The 15,084-nt window shown below is 37.8% G+C and overlaps 1 long non-coding RNA gene across 1 annotated transcript; it reads right to left on the bottom strand.

Annotated features, from left to right (window-relative positions):
* Positions 1-13,452: 13,452 nt before the first annotated feature.
* LOC127011728 (uncharacterized) lies at positions 13,453-14,875 on the bottom strand. The gene is made up of 2 exons (XR_007764998.1): positions 14,560-14,875; positions 13,453-14,502 (listed from the first exon to the last, which is right to left on the bottom strand). It is a non-coding gene; the product is annotated as an uncharacterized LOC127011728 (long non-coding RNA).
* Positions 14,876-15,084: the final 209 nt, after the last annotated feature.

Below are 15,084 nucleotides of genomic sequence, written 5' to 3'. Positions count from 1 at the left end.
TTCTCCTTTCATAACTCAAACAGAATGCACCAGGGGTTCTTCTTTTGGTTTCTCTCTGAACATAACGGAGGGAAGCAAAACAAAAGGACCGGCCGGCAGGCAGATTATAAGACACAGAAAGAGAGGCTAATATGCGAAGATCTGCCTGTCTTTCTTGCCGAACTGTTTTTGTCGGAAGTCTTGTAACCTGTTCCGAATTCTCTGCTGACATCGACAGCAGCATACAGTTTTAGGCAGTAAATAAAAACAAAAAGCTTTTTGCTCTGGGGTATGTCCCGACGACCGAACCGCAGGGCCACAATCCACAATCTAAAAATCTGTAGCGCCTACAGTTTTTATAATTGAAACAAATTTTAACTAAAATGTATTTGTCTATCGTTTACCTATCGACTGATTTTTGCTAAAATGTATTTGTCTCATCCACGATACAATTATAATTGTAGCATTGACTCATCAATACCTATCGATAGACCTACATCTGCGCCCAATCTGACGCCCGCAAACATACACTGAAATAGCAGGTAGGTGGCGCATTACAATATTGCTTTGCGGCTATATATCTCCATTTATCTTTTGCTCCTTTCAGATATGTAATGGGTATGTCAATGAGTAATGGGTATAGTCATGACACTCGACTATAGCGTTCATCCTTGTTACATTCACGCGGTTTCTCCACGAACAAACGGGCGATGCTATCGGGGCTCAACAAATTTTTTCTTATTTCCTAAGCTCATCTGAGTACGCGTTGAAAACGGTTAGCCGCGTATTTGCTACTACGACCACCTTATGGCGTCTTTCCACATCGATCTATCCATCATGCACTATCGTCTTCCCACAGAGATCCATCAGTAGAAGGGATGGTCCCACTAAGTATCCTATTTAAATTTGACTGACTCTTTTCTAGCGTCTTCCCACTGAGATCCATTAACCAGCCACCATCCGTCGAACGGATGGCCCGTAAGGTTTCGTCGTTCTGAAAATGTCCCAGTTAGTTCTCCTTCCAAATTTGACGGACTATTTTGTGCGATAGTTAGTAGATGTTTTTTTCGGCGCAACTCTGCGCTTCTTTTATTCTTTTAGTGAAAATTAGAACATTTATCCCCACCGTATCCAGCAGCTCCTTAATATGCAATCTTCTGAGTTTTTACGATACTTTACGATTGGTGTCTTCGCACGCTCGCTGGCGTGCTTCCCCACTACGTGTACTGCCGTAAAACTGTGATAAATATACAAGAGAAAATTGTAAAAATGTTACTTAAAAATATCACTCAGCGCTTTATTCTACAACGAACCGACAACTTTTTGGCATTCTATATAATAAAAAAGGTCGCGATAACATTACTCAAATTTTAAAAAATACACAAGACATGTTACATGTTAGAAAATTTTTTATCAGGTGCTCCTACTATACCTTATTTTATTAACAAAATCAGAAATAATGGTCTATCCAAGTCACGAGTATCAGGGCATTACACTACAACAAACCAAAAAACTTTTGGCATTCTATATAATAAAATAGAGCACGATAACATTTCTCAGCTTTAAAAAATACACAAGAGAAAATGTTTTATCAGGTGCTCGTACTACACCTTATTTTATTAACAAATCAGCAGAAGAAGACATATTAACGTACGATTCATACGGAAGTGAAAGCACTACAGCAGTCACGCTTTCCCGCATCTCAACCATCGATCATGAAATTATCGACTACAATCAACTCAGCATCGCACAAGCAAGTTGCGAAAAAAATCAAAGATTTTCAGACTCGTCCCCTCGCCGGCACTTTCACCGGCACTCGATGCATTAAGGTGTCTATAGATCGACTCAATCAGACTCCCTTTCGTTTTACAACATGAAGTCTTGGAGGATACTGTGGCGATCATCCTCAGAATAGATATATCAAAAAACTCTCTCTGGTCACACACTCCTTTTGAGCACCACGCTAGAAAAGCGCTTGAAAAATAAGAGATCTGAATTTCATTCACATTTCAACCACTCATATATAACAAAGTACAAAATATACATAAGCCATAATTTAAGACTACCAGTTCTGTGTTTTACTTAAGTGCAGAACTCACTGTGCTTTGAAGATAAAACAAAACTTAAACTTATGGTCTAATATAGCTCTTGATTCTCTATCTCAAAATTAACTCGCAGTGAATTTACATTCACAAAAAACAGTACTCAGATGGACTAGGAGTTTCACTAATCGAAACATTGTATTCTCTCTATTAATCGGTAGATTTCAAAGTTAATTTGCAATCCAAATGTCATGGTCTTAGTGTCAATCCCCTTAAAAAATAAGCAATTTAAAAAAGACGAATCCGCTGGTGCACTAAGAAATAAAAATAAATAGAATGTTTCTTAGAATCTTTTTATTTATTTTTAATGTCGCAGATGCTTTGCACTCTTCTGCTTGCCATCTGCAGTGCACTTCCGATTCGTAATATTCTCACAAGGGCCTGGCGGTATTTGGAGCCGGAATGGCTGCCAAGTTGCTGATGGTGAAGGAGTCCAGTGTCCGATGGGGAACACAGCGGAGCTAAGTCCAAGTTGTCATGCTCCTTCTTATAAGCTTCTCATGAATGATTGAGTACCTCGTGAAAGCGTCTTTGGAGTGGTATTTGTATTTTTCCTTCCATTTCTATTACCGCTTCTCGTAGAGTAGAAGGAAGGAAGCGTCATTTGTTGTATGGCCTGTCCCCTGCAAGGGACACGTTCCAGGGAAATCCCTTCGGAAATACTTAATTTTTCCTCGTTCTCGTTTCAACTGTGAATTCCCTTGCAAGGGACTTGTCCAAGGGAAATCCCATCGGAAATTCGCGATTTTTTTTATTTAAATTGTATTATTAAATCTTAAAATCATAAATCTATGTTTTTTTTCCATAATTTATTTTTAATGTTTTTCATATCTTTTCTTAAAAATTTGTCCGAATCCTTGGAACCCCTGGTCAACGCTGTGTTTTACTTGCTTACTTGTATGTTTACCTTTTCAAACTGTGTAAAACCCGTTGAGAGATTTCATCCCGCCACTGTCGGGTAACGGAACGGGTTATGTTTTAAAATCTATAAAAAAAAGCTCACAAAGGGACGTTCCTTAAACGTGGATCGACGCACAACATCTTCAACTTAAGAAAGCACTTACCAAACTTGATTTTTGTTCAAAAAATATCACTTTTATTAATAAATTAAAATGAGTCGCAGCGCACAGTTTAAACAGCCGCTGCTGCTCCTTTCATAACTCAAACAGAATGCACCAGGTCTTCTTCTTTTGGTTTCTCTCTGAACATAACGGAAGGAAGCAAAACAAAAGCACAGGCCCAAGGATGCTCTTTGACATCCGCGGTAAGGCAGATTATAAGACACAGAAAGAGAAGCTAATATGCGAAGATCTGCCTCTCTTTTTTCCTGAACTGCTTTTGTCGGAAGTCTCGTAAGCTGCTCCGAATTCTCTGCTGACATCGACAGCAGCATACAGATTTAGGCAGTAAAAAAAAAAACAAAAAACTTTTTGCGCTGGGGTATGCCCGACGACCGAACTGCGGAGCTGCAGGGCCACAATCCACAATCTAAAAATCTGTAGCGCCTACAGTTTTTATAATTGAAACAAATTTTAACTAAAATGTATTTGTCTATCGTTTACCTATCGACTTATTTTTGCTAAAATGTATTTGTCTCATCCAAGGTACAATTATAATTGTAGCATTGACTCATCAATACCTATCGATAGACCTACATCTGCGCCCAATCTGACGCCCGCAAACATACACTGAAATAGCAGGTAGGTGGCGCATTACAATATTGCTTTGCGGCTATATATCTCCATTTATCTTTTGCTCCTTTCAGATATGTAATGGGTATGTCAATGAGTAATGGGTATAGTCAAGACACTCGACTATAGCGTTCATCCTTGTTACATTCACGCGGTTTCTCCACGAACAAACGGGCGATGCTATCGGGGCTCAACAAATTTTTTCTTATTTCCTAAGCTCATCTGAGTACGCGTTGAAAACGGTTAGCCGCGTATTTGCTACTACGACCACCTTATGGCGTCTTTCCACATCGATCTATCCATCATGCACTATCGTCTTCCCACAGAGATCCATCAGTAGAAGGGATGGTCCCACTAAGTATCCTATTTAAATTTGACTGACTCTTTTCTAGCGTCTTCCCACTGAGATCCATTAACCAGCCACCATCCGTCGAACGTAAGGTTTCGTCGTTCTGAAAATGTCCCAGTTAGTTCTCCTTCCAAATTTGACGGACTATTTTGTGCGATAGTTAGTAGATGTTTTTTTCGGCGCAACTCTGCGCTTCTTTTATTCTTTTAGTGAAAATTAGAACATTTATCCCCACCGTATCCAGCAGCTCCTTAATATGCAATCTTCTGAGTTTTTACGATACCTTACGATTGGTGTCTTCGCACGCTCGCTGGCGTGCTTCCCCACTACGTGTACTGCCGTAAAACTGTGATAAATATACAAGAGAAAATTGTAAAAATGTTACTTAAAAATATCACTCAGCGCTTTATTCTACAACGAACCGACAACTTTTTGGCATTCTATATAATAAAAAAGGTCGCGATAACATTACTCAAATTTTAAAAAATACACAAGACATGTTACATGTTAGAAAATTTTTTATCAGGTGCTCCTACTATACCTTATTTTATTAACAAAATCAGAAATAATGGTCTATCCAAGTCACGAGTATCAGGGCATTACACTACAACAAACCAAAAAACTTTTGGCATTCTATATAATAAAATAGAGCACGATAACATTTCTCAGCTTTAAAAAATACACAAGAGAAAATGTTTTATCAGGTGCTCGTACTACACCTTATTTTATTAACAAATCAGCAGAAGAAGACATATTAACGTACGATTCATACGGAAGTGAAAGCACTACAGCAGTCACGCTTTCCCGCATCTCAACCATCGATCATGAAATTATCGACTACAATCAACTCAGCATCGCACAAGCAAGTTGCGAAAAAAATCAAAGATTTTCAGACTCGTCCCCTCGCCGGCACTTTCACCGGCACTCGATGCATTAAGGTGTCTATAGATCGACTCAATCAGACTCCCTGTTCGTTTTACAACATGAAGTCTTGGAGGATACTGTGGCGATCATCCTCAGAATAGATATATCAAAAAACTCTCTCTGGTCACACACTCCTTTTGAGCACCACGCTAGAAAAGCGCTTGAAAAATAAGAGATCTGAATTTCATTCACATTTCAACCACTCATATATAACAAAGTACAAAATATACATAAGCCATAATTTAAGACTACCAGTTCTGTGTTTTACTTAAGTGCAGAACTCACTGTGCTTTGAAGATAAAACAAAACTTAAACTTATGGTCTAATATAGCTCTTGATTCTCTATCTCAAAATTAACTCGCAGTGAATTTACATTCACAAAAAACAGTACTCAGATGGACTAGGAGTTTCACTAATCGAAACATTGTATTCTCTCTATTAATCGGTAGATTTCAAAGTTAATTTGCAATCCAAATGTCATGGTCTTAGTGTCAATCCCCTTAAAAAATAAGCAATTTAAAAAAGACGAATCCGCTGGTGCACTAAGAAATAAAAATAAATAGAATGTTTCTTAGAATCTTTTTATTTATTTTTAATGTCGCAGATGCTTTGCACTCTTCTGCTTGCCATCTGCAGTGCACTTCCGATTCGTAATATTCTCACAAGGGCCTGGCGGTATTTGGAGCCGGAATGGCTGCCAAGTTGCTGATGGTGAAGGAGTCCAGTGTCCGATGGGGAACACAGCGGAGCTAAGTCCAAGTTGTCATGCTCCTTCTTATAAGCTTCTCATGAATGATTGAGTACCTCGTGAAAGCGTCTTTGGAGTGGTATTTGTATTTTTCCTTCCATTTCTATTACCGCTTCTCGTAGAGTAGAAGGAAGGAAGCGTCATTTGTTGTATGGCCTGTCCCCTGCAAGGGACACGTTCCAGGGAAATCCCTTCGGAAATTCTTGATTTTTCCATTTCGTTTCAACTGTGAATTCCCTTGCAAGGGACTTGTCCAATTCGCGATTTTTTTTTATTTAAATTGTATTATTAAATCTTAAAATCATAAATCTATGTTTTTTTTTCGATAATTTGTTTTTAATGTTTTTCATATCTTTTCTTAAAAATTTGTCCGAATCCTTGGAACCCCTGGTCAACGCTGTGTTTTTCTTGTTTACTTGTATATTTACCTTTTCAAACTGTGTAAACCCCGTTGATAGATTTCATCCCGCCACTTTCGGGTAACGGAACGGATTATTTTTTAAATTCATAAAAAAAAGCTCTGAAGGGGACGTTCCTTAAACGTGAATCGACGCACAACATCTTCAACTTAAAGAAGCACTTACCTAACTTGATTTGTTGCAAAAAATAGCACTTTTATTAATAAATTAAAATGAGTCGCAGCGCACAATTTAAACAGCCGCTGCTTCTCCTTTCAAAACTCAAACAGAATGCACCAGGTCTTCTTCTTCTTTTGGTTTCTTTCTGAACATAACGGAGGGAAGTAAAACAAAAGGACACGCTGAAGGTTGCTCTTTGAGAGCCGCGGGCAGGCAGATTAGAAGACACAGAAAGAGAAGCTAATATGCGAAGATCTGCCAGTCTTTTTTGCCGAACTGCTTTTGTCGGAAATCTTGTAAGCTGTTCCGAATTCTCTGCTGACATCGACAGCAGCATATAGTTTTAGGCAGTAAAAAAAAAACAAAAAACTTTTTGCGCTGGGGTATGTCCCGACGATCGGACTGCGGAACTGCAGGGCCACAATCCACAATCTAAAAAGTTTTTATAATAGAAACAAATTTTAACTGAAATGTATTTGTCTATCGATTACCTATTGACTGATATGTGCTAAAATGTATTTGTCTGACCCGTGATGTTATGACGTTCTGAAAATGTCCCAGTTAGTTCTCCTTCCAAATTTGACGGACTATTTTGTGCGATAGTTAGTAGATGCCTTTTCGGTGCAATTCAGAAAATTAGAACATTTATCCCCACCGTATCCAGCAGCTCATTAGTATGCAATCTTCTGAGTTTTTATGATACCTTACGATTGGTGTCTTCGCACGCTCGCTGGCGTGCTTCCCCACTACGTGTACTGCAGTAAAACTGTGATAAATATACAAGAGAAAATTGTAAAAATGTTACTTAACAATATTACTCAGCGCTTTATTCTACAACGAACCGACAACTTTTTGGCATTCTATATAATAAAAAAGGTCGCGATAACATTACTCAAATTTTAAAAAATACACAAGAGAAAATGTGGGAAATGTTACTTTTTTTACGTTTTCCAGAAAATGTTTTATCAGGTGCTCGTCTACACCTTATTTTATTAGCAAATCAGCAGAAGAAAACATATTGACGTACGATTCATACGCAGATTTATTCCACGCAACTAACTTAAGTTTTTATTAAGAAATAATAAACTTGGAATCAAATAATATAAAAAGGGATACTAACAAAAGGTCACTATGGGAAATTTAATATGACATAGAAGTAATCGAATTATTTTTATCACAATTAATATCAACTAGATCAAAAAGGGAGATAAGTGAGCTAGTCACTGTTTGGAAATGGTTACCTGGAACTCCAAATCATGAAGATTTTATTAAAGTTCAAAATTAAATCAATGAATTATCATTTCCAAATTGTTCAAAGAAATAGAATCTCTTTCTGATGATTTTAAAAATGATTTTAATGATCAAGATTTACCACTGCGAAAACATCGCTTACGATTACTAACATTTGATCTGCAAAATTTAATTGATACAATCACACAAGCAAAAATTGACGGTTTTTAATACCAAAGTTGTAAGCAATGAATAAGAAAAACCAATAATTATCGCTGACTAAATGGACATCTCCGTTTTAAAAATCGCACTGCATAAAGAACTTTTAAAATTTATTCATATAAAATACATAATAATAAAAAACAGATGCGAAATTATGATATATGCTAGAGCGATTACCAAATCGATGGCAAACTAGCTTTAAACAATCAAGTCGAATAATGAGCAACTATGTTTATGAAATATCTGTCTTTTAGAACTAACTTTTTAATACTTATTGCACTTTTATTAATGAACAAAACTTGTTTTACCCGATTATTAAATGGTAACAAATCAACTTGTAAAATTATAAGAAAAAAAAAAGTAGGCATTATACAAGAATTTGCCATTCTTAAATGGTAACAATTTCCTTAACAGCTCTCATCTAAACGGTTGATTTTTAATAACATTCAATAGAACAACTAAAATTAATAATATCTCATATACCAATGAACTTCAAAAATCCGATTACATTTTATCAAATAACTCGGAACTTTCTTAAAATATTAAAAACATTTTAAATCCTTTCATTAAATTAATATTTAATATAAAGATAATGTAAATTAATAATACTTTTTTATTAATTTTAATTGTTATTTATTTGACTTTTTTACTATTATACAATACAAAAATGATGGTTTATTTGTAACCACCATTTTCCCTATCGTTCCTATGATAAAATTTAATTTGAAATTCAGAAATAACTAAAAAATTTAATTTCCAAGCCTAGAAGGTTATATGTTAAAAACACCAAAGATATAATTTTTTTATATTTTCCGACTAATTTTCAGATCGTTTCTATGGCAGCTATATGATATAGTCGTCCGATTTTGATTAACATTAATTCGAAATTCAAAACCAATTAAAACCTCTTATTTTCCAGCGTAGGAAGTTATATTATAAACACCATAGATATAATTTTCTTTTAATTTATTCCCTTATAGTTCCTATGGGAGCTATAAGATATAGTTGTCCGATCCGGCTGGTTTCGACGTATTGCTACCTGCAATACAAAGAAGACTTTTGGGAAAGTTTCAGCCTGATAGCTTTAAAACTGAAAGACTAGTTTGCGTAGAAACGGACGGACAGACGGACATGGCTAGATCGACTCGTCTTGTGACGCTGATCAAGAATATATATACTTTATGGGTCGGAAAAATCTCCTTCATTGCGTTGCAAACTTCTTACGGAAATCATTATCATTATACAAGGGTATTATAAAAGTTTAAAACCCGAATTAAAAAAAAAAACCCATATTAACATTGTTATTAAATATTAATATAGCAATTGTTCCCGATGTGCACTCTGAGAAATTCTATTCTGAGATACTTCCAAGTGACTTATACGGGAATGAAAATGCCATAGATTTTTTGAAGAATACAAATCTACCAAGCTTTCAAATTAAGAAAATAGTATTAAAAATTAGTTAAGCTGAAATAATTGAACTGGAAAAAAAATTGATTCCCATCATTAAACCAAATTGCAAAGAAGATGCTGGACTTACCACATGTAAATCAACTCTTTAAAATCAACTCATCTGTTTATCGACCGGGAATATATTTGTGCCTACACCTGAATCCCTAACATAGAAAGCCACAGGCAGCGCCAGCTATTTGTAATAGTACTAAGTTCTTATTCCGCTTATGTGTTTATAAAATCAATTGTATTTCTAACTAACAAGCGCTCAAGCGACTCCTGCTCCAAATAAAATCAGTATTAAAATGAACCTTGTATTTTCAATTACTCTTCGTTTAACTAGGACGTACACCAACTTTACAGTTGGTTAAGTGTCATTGAAGCTAATAAATCTACAAACTCTTAATGTAACGGCATGTTTGACCACATGGTTTTCATATTGATGTTGAGTAATTTTTAGCTGCGAGTCTGTTGTTCCCAATCTATTTATTTAAATTACTATAGCTCCCACTCTTAAGCCAAGAAACCTCCCAGGATGAAAAGCCATAACGTCAAAAACAATGACAAAAGTATTTATTTAAACAAAACTTATCGACCAAATAGTAAATTGAACTGGTAATGCTATTGTCGATTTGGGAGCCTAAAAATCGTATCGAGGTAACGTAATCTATAAGGATTTGTGGGGATCACGCTTTTTGCACTCTGCAATCAATGAAAACTCCTTAGAATAGATATATCAAAAACTCTCCTTGGTCAAACATCCTTTTAAGCACCGAGCTAGATAAGCTTTCAAAAAAAAAAAGAGATGTGAATTTCATCACATTTCAACCACTCAGATATAACAAAGTAGAAAATATACATAAACCATAATTTCAGACTACTTAAGTACAAAACTCACTGTGGTTTAAGGAAAAACCATAACTGGTGACCCCGACGATTCGAACATCTGCAATTAAAAGGAACGTACCTCGACAGACCAAGAACTTCAACATAACCTTAAACAATAAAGCAGACTTCGTCGACGCGCAGGATCTATTGCAAATTTCTGATGCGAGTGCTGTTAACCCGGTATTTGCCATGATGTCCTTTCCTCAACTGCATTCCATCAACAACATCGAAATGTTTTACACCAAACTGGAGAGCTGGTTTTTGCTGCAAGGCCTCGGTGCACGCAGGGAACAGGAGAAAAGAAATGTTGTCCAAATTTGCCGAATCAGAGATGGTGCGCCTCGACAGACTTGCCACAGGATTTCAACTAGGAGACGGTCGTCCTAGTCATCTACTCAGCCAACTACACCAAAGTAACGCGACCAATGACGAATCGGTTGTACGTCGCTATTGGATCAAGCGCTTACCTCCTTCTCCTCGATCTGTTATCGTAGGTCTGCTCGAAAGCTCTTCCAGCACCACCCTCGCGCAGCTTGAAACTGCTGCCGATGCTGTGATGGATTCCCTTAACTACGACACTGTGGATAACATGTGTGCAGTTTCACAACAAAACACCCACCACACTTTACAGAGGAATCGCAGCCAATGGAACAGCAATCCAAACTTATGGTACCACCCGCTTTAAGCTGGATCTCGGTTTGCGGCGCCCTTTCACGTGGATTTTTACCATAGCCGATACGAAAATCCCAATCATTGGCTCAGACTTCTTGCAGCACTTTAATCTCCTGGTTGATTTAAAAAACTCGAAGTTAGTTGATGTCGATTGGTATGAAAGCCAACAATCGATTGCGGAGATCAGGACATATAACATTCACTGCAAATTCTTCTTCTTCCAAGCAGCAAAAAGTGAGTTCCAGTATTTGATTAACCTTGGCGTTGATCGCTCGTCAAAAAGCCCTTACGCCTCCTCGTTACACATGGTCCAAAAGGATTCTGATGAATGGCGTCCATCCCAGATCAGTATCCCTTACCACACATACAAGACTGCACTCACATATTTTTCGGGCAGAACGTATTTTCAAAGATCGATCTAAACCGAGCATACAATCCAATCCAATCCAATCCCCATAGAGAATCGAGATATTCCCAAAACGGCCATAACTACTTCTTTTGGATTATTCGAGTTCACCCACATGACTTTCGGGCTGTGCAACACGGCAAATACATGCATTCCGCATTTTCAGAGATGAATTTCGTCTTCGTTTACGTTATAATGATGATAACAACGCGGTTGCATCAGTTAATATGAAGCAGTACCAAATTCACCTCCGCAAAGTATTTGAACGGCTGCGCCAATTCAATATCACCATTAATTCAGCTAAATGTAGTTTTGGAAAGAAGTCGATTGATTACTTAGGCCATTATATCGATTTAAACGGCATCAAACCACTGTCAGAGAAAGTAAATGCCATTACGGATTTCCCCCTGCCCAAAGTCGCAAGGGAGCTACGCAGGTTTTTGGCAATGATCAACTTATACAGGCGATTCTTGTCAAATGCAATTAAACATCAGGCACCGCTCAACTAATTTATCCCTGGAAATAAGAAAAATGATAAAACTTCAATTACTTGGACTACCGCCACCATCAACGATTTGTACAATAAATGAACTCTTGCAGAGGCAACATTACTACTTGTACATTCAGCACCCTCTGTACCACTGTCTCTTTGTACAGATCCAAACGATTTCGCAGTTGGCTCAGTACTACATCAAGACGTCGATGACCAGGAATTATTGTAGGGTAAAATTAAATTGAGAGCTACTCGCTATATACTTCAGCATCAGACACTTTTGCGACATGCTAGAAGGAAGCACGTTTGATATTCGCACAGATGATAAACCTTTGGTACACACTTTTTTGCTAAAATTAGAAAAAGTTTCTCCTCGACAACTTCGGGAATTGGATTTTATTAGCCTCTTTCGAGCATGTGGCTGGAAGTGAAAGCACTACAGCAGACACGCCTTCCCGCATCTCAACCATCGATCATGAAATTATCGACTACAATCAACTCAGCATCGCACAATCAAGTTGCGAACAAAATCAAAGATTTCCAGACTCGTCCACTCGCCTCTGCAGCAGTTTACGCTTCCTTCACAAAGATTCCACCACATCGATCTGGACCTCATCGGACCATTACCCCAATCAGGTCAATATAGATACTGTTTAACAATCATTGACCGTTATACACGTTAGCCAGAAGCCAACACTCATCGGCTCGTGGATCTCAAGATTTGGAGTTTCAGCCCGCATCACAACAGTTCAGGGCAGACAGTTTGAGTCCCGAGAAATGTCAAGAATGCAGTAATAGACCACATTTGCACAACAGCTACCTCCCGCAAACAAACGGAATCATCGAACGCTGACACAGAACACTGAAGGCAGCCATTATGTGCAAAAACCGTGTACATTGGCCACAAAAACTTCCACTGATCCTGCGCGGGCTGCGTTCAGCAGTCAAGCCAAACATCATAACAACATCAGCACAATTTGTGTACGGAACAACCCTTCGCCTTCCAGGAGAATATTGTTATCAAACGTTCAATTTCCCACCGCAAACTGAGTTCGCAAAGGAACTGGAGCAAACCATGCGAGAAATATGGCCCATCCAGACGGCACACCACGATTCCTCTAAGCCAATTGTTTTTAAAGAGCTGAAACAGGTTCTGTTTTACTTAAGTGCAGAACTCTCTGTGCTTTGAAGATAAAAATTGCACACTTTGAAAAAAAAAATAAAAATTTAAATTTTACACCTTACGCACAAGCAACCACGCACAAGTAGATTCACACACACACAAGGACTCGTGTGTAGGGGGTCATACTCGAGTTCGTGGGTATGCACGTGCACTTTCTCATGGACATTCTCAGAAGATAGCGAGGGGTCACAATATTTTGAAATACAATAAAACGATAGGATTCCCTCGGATAGCAAACACACTGATTATGATTTTAAACAAAACCGTCGAAAAAACCTCTTATCCCCCTTATTTTAGCTACTCATTTGATTCTCTATCTTAAAATTAACTCGCAGTGAATTGACATTCACAATAAACAGTACTCAGATCGATTAAGAGTTTCACTAATCGAAAAATTGTATTCTTTGTATAAATCGGTCGATTTTAAAGTTAATTTGCAATCCAAGTGGCAGGTCTTAGTGTCGAGCCCCTTAAAAATTAAGCAATTTAAAAAAGACGAATCCGCTGGTGCACAAAGAAATAAAAATAAATAGAATGTTTCTAGGAATCTTTTTATTTATTTTTAATGAGTAGCTTAAAGCTTACTTTTACTGTCGCAGATGCTTTGCACTCTTTTTCGTGCCATCTGCAGTGCACTTCCGATTCGCAATATTCTCACAAGGGCCTGGCGGAATTTGGAGCCGGAATGGCTGCCAAGTTGCTGATGGTAATGGAGTCCATTTCTCGCCCGATGGAAAACACAGCGGAGATAAGTCCAAGTTGTCATGCTCCTTCTTATGGGCTTCTCATGAATGATTGAGTACCTCGTGAAAGCGTCTTTGGAGTAATATTTGCGTTTTTCCCTCCATTTCTATTAACGCTACTCGTAGTGTAGGGACACGTTCCAGGGAAATCCCTTCGGAAATTCTTGATTTTTCCATTTCGTTTCAAATGTGAATTCCCTTGCAAGGGACTTGTCCAAGGGAATTCCCATCGGAAATTCGCGTTTTTTTTATTTAAATTGTATCATTAAATCTTAAAATCATAAATCTGTTTTTTTTTTAAACGGTAACGGAACGGGTTATGTTTTAAAATCTATAAAAAAAAAGCTCAGAAAGGGACGTTCCTTAAACGTGGATCGACGCACAACATCTTCAACTTAAGGAAGCACTTACCTAACTTGATTTTTTTTCAAAAAATATAACTTTTATTAATAAATTAAAATGGGTCGCAGCGCACAATTTAAAAAGCCGCTGTTTCTCCTTTCATAAACCAAACAGAATGCACCAGGTCTTCTTCTTCCTTTGGTTTCTCTCTGAACATAACAAAGGGAAGCAAAACAAAAGAACCGGCCAAAGGTTGCTCTTTAAGAGCCGCGGGCAGCCAGATTATAAGACACAGAAAGAGAGGCTTATATGTGAAGATCTGCCTGTCTTTTTTGCCGAACTGTTTTTGTCGGAAGTCTTGTAAGCTGCTCCAAATTCTCTGCTGACATCGACAGCATACAGTTTTAGGCATTAAAAAAAAACAAAAAACTTCTTGCGCTCCCGACGACCGGACTGCGGAACTGCAGGGCCACAATCCACAATCTAAAAATCTGTAGCGCCTACAGTTTTTATAATTGAAACAAATTTTAACTGAAATGTATTTGTCTATCGTTTACCTCTCGACTGATTTTTGCTAAAATGTATTTGTCTCATCCACGATACAATTATAATTGTAGCATTGACTCATCATAACCTATCCATAGACCTAACTGAAATAGCACGTAGGTAGCGCATTACAATATTGCTTTGCGGCTATATATCTCCATTTATCTTTTGCTCCGTTAAGCTAAGTAATGGGTATGTCATAGTCGAGACCGGCTATAGCGTTCTTCCTTGTTACATTTTGGATTTCACGCGGTTTCTCCACGAACACACGGGCGATGCTATCGGCGCTCAACAAATTTTTTCTTATTTCCTAAGCTCATCTGAGTACGCGTTGAAAGTGGTTAGCCGCGTATTTGCTACTACGACCACCTTATAGCGTCTTCCCACATCGATCCATCTACCACGCACTATCGTCTTCCCACAGAGATTCATCAGTAGAAGGGATGGTCCATAAGGTTTTGCAATTTCGAAAATGTCCCACTAAGTTTCCTATTTAAATTTGACTGACTCTTTTCTAGCGTCTTCCCGCAGAGATC

Source organism: Drosophila biarmipes, unplaced genomic scaffold (assembly GCF_025231255.1).
Source record: "Drosophila biarmipes strain raj3 unplaced genomic scaffold, RU_DBia_V1.1 ptg000007l, whole genome shotgun sequence".
NCBI classification, from domain to species: domain Eukaryota; kingdom Metazoa; phylum Arthropoda; class Insecta; order Diptera; family Drosophilidae; genus Drosophila; species Drosophila biarmipes.
The sequence above is the reverse complement of the archived record's forward strand: the minus strand, read 5'-3'. Positions and strand labels throughout refer to the sequence as shown.